We start from the raw sequence: 9645 nt of genomic DNA, 5'->3' as shown, positions 1-9645 counted from the left end.
GTCTTCTATTAAGGACCGGAGGAGTATATAGCTTTCCAAGAACATCTATTATTTTGTTTTTGAACCATTTTTCTACCATTAGAATGATTGAAACTTGCGTGAGCAAGGCAAGTATCAGAATTTATGCAATTTCCTCGAATAAGATAAGCATGTATTTTTCTCCACTTTTTACTTTGAGAAATATGAAGCATCTCTTTGTTGGTTCTTTTCTTTCTACCTAATCCCATTGCTGGTTTTATAGAACTAATTTTTTTATTTTTTTATTTTTGTAAATAAAGTTGTTTTAAAATGCAAGTAATCATTAACTGTTTGCTTTCCAATAACATTCCCATTAGAAATGTTATTTGTAATTTTGGCATTTTCTGGTGTATTGATTAAAATTGTTAGAAGTTCATAAATCTTGGTAACTTGATCGAAATAAAAACACCCACGTAGAGGTTACTTGTTTGAAGCTATTTCTTAAAGCATATATGAGAATCACTTTATTTATTTCTCTCTAACTAGTAGCCTTGCATGGTAGAGAAAAGAACTTGGTCCTTAACTTTGTTGGATGACAGAAGCATCAAATATTCTTTTACTCTCAAGAGAAACATCCAAAACAAGGCTCTATATATATGTGTTTGTGTGTATGCGCTTCAGTCTGGGATGTACATTGTGACATATCACCCAACAATTATCCATATTACTCTCCTCATACAAACCCATCAATCAAATTTGCCATTGAATTAATCAATGGAAGCCATTGCTGATAGAGTCATTGGGCTACTGGGGTCTTTCGCTTCTAAAGAGCTTGATCTCATTTGCAACTTCCAAGATGATTTGGAGAGCATGAAGAGCATGGTGACTGCAATCAAAGCCCTTCTCCTTGATGCGGAGAGAAAGGCCACGAAGAGTCATCTAATCAATGATTGGTTAGAGAAGCTAGAAGATGTCCTGCTTGATGCAGAAGACTTGTTGGATTCCTACTCAGCTGATGAGCTTGCAAGGGAAGTGATGACCAAAGACAAGAGGGTGAAGGAGGTACGCATATTCTTCTCCAAAAACAATCGAATTGTTTGTGATGCTCAAATGGGTTGTCAAATTAGGCCATTAGGAAGAAACTTGATCGCATTTTCAATGAGAAGAACAACTTGTGTTTAAGTGAAACATCTTCCAATGCTTCCATTGAGTCTTATGATTGGAGGCAAACCCACTCATTTGTGAGGGACGAAGATGTTGTAGGAAGAGACAATGAAAGGATGCAACTTGTTGGCATCCTTTTAAACCCTCCTGATGTGAAAAGTAATGTTTCAGTAGTAGCCATAGTTGGGATTGGTGGATTGGGGAAGACTACACTTGCTCAACAAGTCTATAATGATAAGGAGCTCAAAAAGCATTTTGATCTAAAGAAGTGGGTTTGTGTGTCTGATGAATCGGGTGAATTTAATGTTAAGAGAATAGCTCAAAACATCATTAGAAAGGAATATGGTGTGATGGACCAAGTGGCACAGGGTTTAAGGGAAATGATTGAGGGGAAACGTTTTTTGCTTGTTTTAGACGATGTCTGGAATGAGCATCGTGAGAAATGGCATGAATTGGAAAGCCTATTGAGGGGAGGAAAAAAGGGAAGCATGATCATTGTGACCACGCGTAGTGAGAAAGTGGTACAAATAATGGGCCCACTTATACCTTTTAACGTGAATGATTTGGATGTTGAAAAGTCTTGGGAGCTATTTTGTAGAGTGGCTTTTCTGGATGGGAAAGAACCTGGTAATCAAGAGTTGGTCAGGATTGGAAAGGAAATTTGTGAGAAAATGTGCTGGAGTTCCGCTTGCAATAAGAACTACTGGTAGCCTCTTGTTCACAAAAAAGTTGGGAGTGAGTGAGTGGTCACATTTTCGGGATAATGAACTTGCAACTATAGATTCTAAGGATAATAAGATCTTTTCTATCCTTAAACTTAGTTATGATCATGTTCCCTCCCATTTGAAAAAATGCTTTGCATTTTGCTCTGTGTTTCCAAAAGGTTATAAGATTAAGAGAGAAACACTGATTCAGTTGTGGATAGCTGAGGGGTTTATTCAACCCTTAGATAAAAATAGGTGCTTGGAAAATATTGGTAATGAGTACTTCGAGCAGTTATTGTCAAGGTGCTTGTTTCAAGATGTTCAGAGAGATTACACTTTTGATGAAATATTGTGGTGCAAGATGCATGATCTCATACATGATCTAGCAAAGTCAATCACTAAAAATGAGTGTTACATTGTCACAAGTGAGCAAATAGAAGAAGAGAAATTTATTCATGGAATTCATCATTTGTCAAGTCATTTTGACAGTGCCTGGAAGTTTCCATCTGGCAATGTCAAAACAGAAAAAATGAGAACACTACTGTCGCTAGAAGGACAATGCGAATTTATCCCAAGTCAATCTCTGTCAAGAGTTTTTAATCCAATTTACGAGTCTACAACATCACTTCCAAAGAACTTGCGTGTATTAGATCTCAACAATCAACAATTGGAAATTCCAAAGAGTCTAGGAGGCTTGAAGCATTTGAGATATCTTGCTTTAGGTGGGAATACTAGATATGAGAAGCTCTCGCAAGGAATTACCAAGTTGCATAACCTGCTGTTCCTAAGACTTAACAGGTTTGCAAATTTAATAGAACTCCCTAGAGATATCAAGAGACTGGCAAGACTTAAACATCTTGAACTGAGTGATTGTGGCCGATTGATATGTTTGCCATGTGATTTGGGAAGTCTCACATCTTTACAAACGCTATACCTCATTAAATGTGCTTCTTTGGCATCACTTCCGGAAACCATTGGAAGTCTCACATCACTGCAAAAGCTATACATCAAAGAATGTTCTGCTTTGATATCACTTCCGGAGTCCATTGGAAGGCTCACATCATTGCAAAAGCTAGCCTTCTTATACTGCTCTGCTTTGGATTTACTTCCAGACTCAATAAAGAGTCTCACATCAGTGCAACATCTTTCCATTTATGGTTGCACTGCTTTAACCAAAAGATATGGACAGCGTTTAGAGGGTTTGGATTGGCCAGCACGTGCTCACATACCAAATGCTTATATTTGGTGAATGTAATACTCGGTTTCCTTGTCATCCATTTCAACAAAATCCAGGTATATATTTACCTTTAATTAGCTCCATTCTTCTATTCATTCATGGATAGTTGGTTCACGACCACTCACCATAAACTTCATTTCAATGATATTCAGGTCACAAATTCCAAGTGCTGGGGGTAGGAACAATTAATAAACGCTCATTCAAATGTATCAATTTCTATCCTCAAATTACAGTTGTAAGATGAAAACTCAAACACTTCAACTCTTTCCTTTTCTTGTTTGGCTTTTGCCTTCTTTTTTCCCCTTGTCTTGCAGTACTCCTCATGTGCTTGTTGTGTTCAAGAAAAGATGTTGCTGCTGCTGCTGCAAGTTCTTCTTGTTGGACGCCAGTTCTTTGTATATTATTGTTGATAAAGTCCAAATTTTATGTCTACTATATCTAAGTCAATTGGAATTTTCTTGTGCATTATAGGATCTTCAAAGTTGCAGTTTGAATTCTTTTAAAAAGACTTTATGCTACAATTAATTATGTTTAATGTTTCCTTGTGTTTCGAAATGAATGAATATTATTGAAATTGTGAATTATTTGAGCATCTATCTATCTATTACTGGTTTTAAAAGGACAAAACTAAATTTTTCCTTGTGATTAAATTATTTTGTTTTCTTTCTCCACCCAAAAAAAAAAAAATATGTTTTGTTTTGCCCTCATTGAATTATGTTATTATACATACAAATAACGGACTAATTTATTATTTTTCTATAACATCTCCTGCTATCTTGGCATTTTATGTTGAATATGTCAAAAATTCATAAATTATATATAGTGACTATATTGAAAGAGAATAATACACACTCATTAATTGTGGGATTGATAGAAGCACCAAATATTCTGATGCCCTCGTGAAGACTTCACGACAAGACTCTATATATAAATATATATATATATATTTGTGAAAGTCTTCTTAAATCATTAATCATATAACGATAATTTTTCAATGTACCAAAAATAAAATGACAATTACGACGTTTAACTTAAATTTGATAACTTCCAGTTTCCAGAGAGGAAAACCAAACAGAATCCTTTGACTGCAAGTTTTCCTGTGCATATGGATATGGGTTTGCCTTAATTATATCTCAGAGATTCCTTTGAGAGGTCTTGTGCACCAAAACCATTTTCCCTCTTTAGTACTGAGTTCTTAAGTAATTTGCTAGAAATTCTAATGAGTAACAAGAAGTTTTAAAACCATAATGGCAAACCAATGAGGTTGCTTCGGCAATGATCCGTGGACATATAGGAACTTGAAGAAAATCTACTAGTACGAGAAACCTGTATTATTCTTTGGCTTTCAAGGATGAATTTACGTTTTGTGATATTAATAAAATTGATTTTTTTGGCCCAAAAAAAGATGAATTTACGTACAGAAGAATTTGGCAGCAGATATCTGTAAATATTGTACCCAAGTTTTCTCTTTCTGTAAAATCTTTGAGCATGTTGGGTCGTTCTGTTTACCCTTGTTCTTAATTGAAACAAGAAAAGAATACCCTTCAGCTGATCTTTTTTTATTTTTTTATTTTTAATCTCAGGAGTATTATTGCACTTTTATTATTAACTTGTGCAGAAGTTATCTCCATCAAAAACTCCACAAAACAGAGAAGAACATTTCTTGATAAAGACATAAGAATCCATGATGATGATGATATAACTATTTTTGTTAATGGAGCAATTTTTAAGGTATTCAAAGTGGACGTATAAGGAATCTAACATCATTAGTGTAGCTTCAAATTGATGGTTGCAATTATTTTGATTCATGATAGCAAATCTCACTTCATAAGTACAGAGACTAATTGAACTATTCTGATAATGCTCTGAATTGGCGTCTTTTCCTTAATCTATAAACAGTGTCACATTATTATTAAGGAAGCTTAAACTCATAAGTGCTCTGTTTTGGCATCACATCAAGAGTCCACGAAGAGTCTGGTATACGTATCACTGCAAGCAGGGGTTTCAAAATTGTTCGCATTCCAAATGTTCTCTTGGAATAAAGAATTGGTGTCTTATTATCTCCACTTCTTTGAGGTACTTTATTATTTGTTACAATAAAAAAGAATGTAATAAAGAAAGGGAAAATTCATGATTTGACTCTCATAGTTCGCACAATCTGCCTTTGAAATTCTTTGTTTGAAAGTTATCATTTTTTATTTTGAAACTTGTCATTACAGGCTGCTTAAGTTGCTATTGAAATTTTTTAGTAATTATTTTTCTTTGTAATTCTTCCTTTTTTTTCCTCAGACAAATTAATCTTCCCTTCAAGAATTTATCTCAGTCGGAGAAAAGAAGTTGTCCTATTGAAAATGGCAGAAGCAACATGTATTCCTTTCTTGACTTCTTTGTTATTCCATAAAGACAACCCAAAAAAAAAACCCGTTTTTCTTCGAGTGTCCTGTCACTTGCGTAGTATTTTCTTTTACTTATTCTTTTTTGTTTATTATTATTATTATTATTATTATTATTATTCTTTTGCCTTTTCAGCAGTTTAACTTGTATAAAAATTAGGAAAATCGTAAAAAAAAGATAATCAGAATTAAAAAATTATATATAAGGACCCCTTCACAAAAATTGTTGTTAAAACTTATATTATTATTATTATCAAAACCCATAACAATATTAGAACGGGTCCCTACTTGTAATTTTTCTATTATAACAGTTTTTTTTTTTTTTTGTAATTTTGCCTAATCAAGTTAACTCTATTTCCGCCTGCTTTTGAATTTAAGGGAGGAAGGCTAAATATTTTATTTTTAAAATAATATAAATAATGAAAAAAAAAAGCGCTGCTACATCATGGATTATTCAATTAAGGATGCTTATCTCTTTCTCTTCTCTATTGTCTGTTTAAGCTCCGCATAAAAGAAAATTTTTTAATTTTTTAATTTGGAGGAATTAATAAGTTATGGAATTCTCTTCAAATACGAAGTTATTCATGCACTTTTTTTATCAAAATATTTAAAATATATAAATATTTTAAAGAGATCATGTAATATATGTGATAATTAAGTAATTTAGTAACTTATCTAATTTTTCTAAATTAACCTAGTAAGTTTTATGTTAAGGATGGGAAATAGTATAATATATTCATGACCCAGAATGAAGAGGTCATTATTGTCTTTTAGCAAGACAAGTATACGAATTGACGTCATTTCCTATCGCACAAGTCAAGCATGCTTTCGTCTCCAATTTTCACTGAGAAATATAAACATCTCCCTTGTTCTTTCCTTTCTCAGTATCAGTAATTTCCCGTTATTGGTTCTACGGGTGTTGGGATTTACAAAAAAAAAAAAAAAAATTTAAAAAGTATTTTCATATAGATCAAGATAAAATATCTCTTATATGCTTGCTTTATATATTGTAAAATTATTTTTAAAATCATGTTATGATTTTCAGCCAAACATTGTCCTTTTAGCATTAGTCTACTGTGCTTACCATCATCAATATATATATAATGTTGCTGTAATTTTGACATTTTTTGTTGGACTAAATTAAACTTGTCAAAAATTCATAAATGGTAGTAACTGAATCAAGCTAATGAAGCAACTAAAATTGAAAATGATACACGTTACTTCCATGCATGAAGCTATTTCTTAAAACATACTTGAGAATTTTTGTATTCTTTTTTCCTTCTCTAAATCATAACTTCAGACGTCAATATTTTATTACAGGTGGAGAAAAGAATTTGTCTTTAACTTTGTTGTCGTTCTAATTAATATAACCAATTTTTTTCTTGTGATTAAATTATGCTGTTTTACAAGTAATCAATCAACTATCTGTCTTCACGGTCAAAGAAAATGGGAACTATATTAACTTTACCAATAACATTCCCTTTAGTTCACTTTAAAAAAAAAAAAAGTCCCTTTAGAAAGGTTATTATAATTTAGGCATTTTGTATTCGACTGAAATTATTAAAAAAAAAATCACCAACAGATGAAATTCATAAATATCAGTAACTTGAGATAGAAAATAGAGGACACTCACACACACAAACACATTTTGTGTGAAACCATTTCTTAAAGCATGCTTGAGAAACATTTTATTCTTTTCTCGTTAATTGATAGCGTCATCACGTCAAACCTTTACTATAAGTAGAGAAAACAATTTGTCTTTAACTTTGTTGAATGATGGAAGCATCTAAAAGACATGTCAAGAAGGATAAGTGAGCCATGAAGGCTCTGCTTTGGCATCACTTCTAATTAATTCAATAGCCTCCCTCACTGCTTTGCTTTGACTTCACTTCCAGAGTGACGGTGAAGGAAGCAGAGCCGAATTACAATTCTTAATATTGATTGAACACTCATTCATGGGAAGACTAAGCTCAGCATCATATTATTGTTCTAATCATGAGTGCATCTCAAAAATTCTCTAAAATTATAATTTCATTCTAAAAAGAATTATCTTTACAAAATTCTCACTTTCAAATGGTGAGTGACAAGAAAAAGACGTGCACACCCAACATGGTTGGGGAGTTGGGATAACCTATGCACATATATAACCAGCTCAGCATAAAGAGCAAGGAAGTGAATAAAAGATACACCTCCTTACTGAAAGCAAATCACTGAAGAAGGATTATGATTCATTATACAATCTGATTGTTGAAGGCTGCCACAAAAACACCAACCAATCAGCCACTCTGCCTGAAATGCTTGGTGTCATTTTGAGGTGAAGAAAAGAAGCTAATGAGGACTTGCTCCTATGACAACTACAACAATCTGAGAATGACCCATCTTTATGATCTGAGGAGGGCCTCACAATGGAGAGCCATTTCTTTATAAGGCTTGTCAAAGGGAGGTGAAACTGAAACCCTGCCAACTTGATCTGTTGTTTCCATAACCTACATGTGTCATCATGTTCTAAATTATATATCACTACGGTTTGATAATAAAAGTGATATTTATTTCGGTTTCATGAGAAATATTAGGAAGAAATGCTATGTGTTTGTATTTCTTGGAACCAAAAACTTACTAACCCAAAACGTCATCAACACCAAGCAGGCTAGGACTTTCTTAAGGGAGCTACACAACAGTGCCAGCTGTGCTTTCCAATTCACACCAAATGAAAAGATATTGGCGTAAATTTAATGGATTTTTGAATGTTCTCTCTCTTTTATATAACATCACTTGGTTTTCAAATATGTCATTGACTTAATCCAGATCGAATTGAATTAGACTTCAAGGAGGTGGAACTTTTTTAGCGGCCATTTTAAAGGTTGCAATTATATATTTCAAGAAGAACAACTTATATGTGATTATATATCAGACATAATAATCATCAATATTATGTGAAAAGTAAAACCCATATGAGAAAATTGGGTATAAATCCTTTATTAGAATTTTAATTGGCAAATGATTTCTAAGATAATGGATTATATAACTAAAGATAAGCTATACACAATAAAAATTAAATTGTATAAAGAGAAGATGATTTGTACAAAACATTATTTACACATAAGCGACTAATTTGCATATAGAGAAGATGACCTGTATACAAAGAAAATTCAGTTGTACAAAAGGACGTTGAGTTGCACATTACATAAGGAAAGATGGATTGCACATAAAGGAAGTTACGTTACAGACAATGAAAGTTGAGTTGTATAAAGTTTTTAGATACCATTTGTTAATTAAATTCTTAACAACGGACTTATCCTCAATTTTCCCAACTTATATTTATAAAAAAATTTGGAAAAATTAAATTGGGGCGCCTCATATTTAAACTACAATTGTTGGGCTTTTTAGTATGGGCCCAAGAAGTGTGTTGGAAGAGTCAAACCAGCCAACAGGCGTAAGCTGAAGGGGAAAGCTTGTCCGGTCGAACTTTCTGGTTTTCCGGCAACTCATGTTGCAGTCTAGTTACGTGTCCCCCACGCGTGTTTCCTTGTAATTGTAACATAGACACAAATATTTAGGGGGTGTTTAGAAATAGCCAAAGTGCTTCTCAAAAATACTTTTTCACAAAACGAAACAAACTACTCCACATATTTATTTCATATATTGTAAAAATACTTTTAAAATCATGGTTTGGTTTCTATCCAAACACCTTCTTAATCTAAACACCCCTTTTTTTTCCTCTCTCTATGTACATATATTATTTCATAGTCACAAATGTCCATGTTGATGCAAAATTACATTTTTACCATCTAAAATTTTGTTGGATGGTTTAAATTCAAAATTTTTAATACAAAATGACTTCAATTACAATTTTTTTAGAAATGACAATTATAAATTATTATTTAAAAAACCTTATATTTATTAAATACAAATTAGTTTAAAATATAAAATGAATTTAAACTAGACTTTGATCATACAAAATTAATTTAAATGGTCCACGTCTTGACAAGTATGCATTGCTTTCCCCAGTTCCAAAGCTAGCCTGGTGCTTTGAATATTAAAAAAGGAGGAAAAGTGGTAGAAGAGAAAGATGCCATTTTCATGTGACCAAGCCAAAAGGACATCGGCAATTTTTAGAATCAATGGATTTTTAATGTTTATTTTCTCAAAAAATACTATTCTTTTAATATAAAAATTAATATTAGATTTT

General features: G+C 32.6%; 1 pseudogene; it reads left to right on the top strand.

Annotated features, from left to right (window-relative positions):
- Nucleotides 1-732: 732 nt before the first annotated feature.
- On the top strand, nt 733-3075 carry LOC114733086 (putative disease resistance protein RGA3; annotated as a pseudogene).
- Nucleotides 3076-9645: the final 6570 nt, after the last annotated feature.

The sequence above is a fragment of the Neltuma alba genome, unplaced genomic scaffold (genome assembly GCF_004799145.2).
Source record: "Neltuma alba isolate B1F8T4 unplaced genomic scaffold, ASM479914v2 tig00012964_pilon, whole genome shotgun sequence".
Taxonomy (NCBI): Eukaryota; Viridiplantae; Streptophyta; class Magnoliopsida; order Fabales; family Fabaceae; genus Neltuma; species Neltuma alba.
The sequence above is the reverse complement of the archived record's forward strand: the minus strand, read 5'-3'. Positions and strand labels throughout refer to the sequence as shown.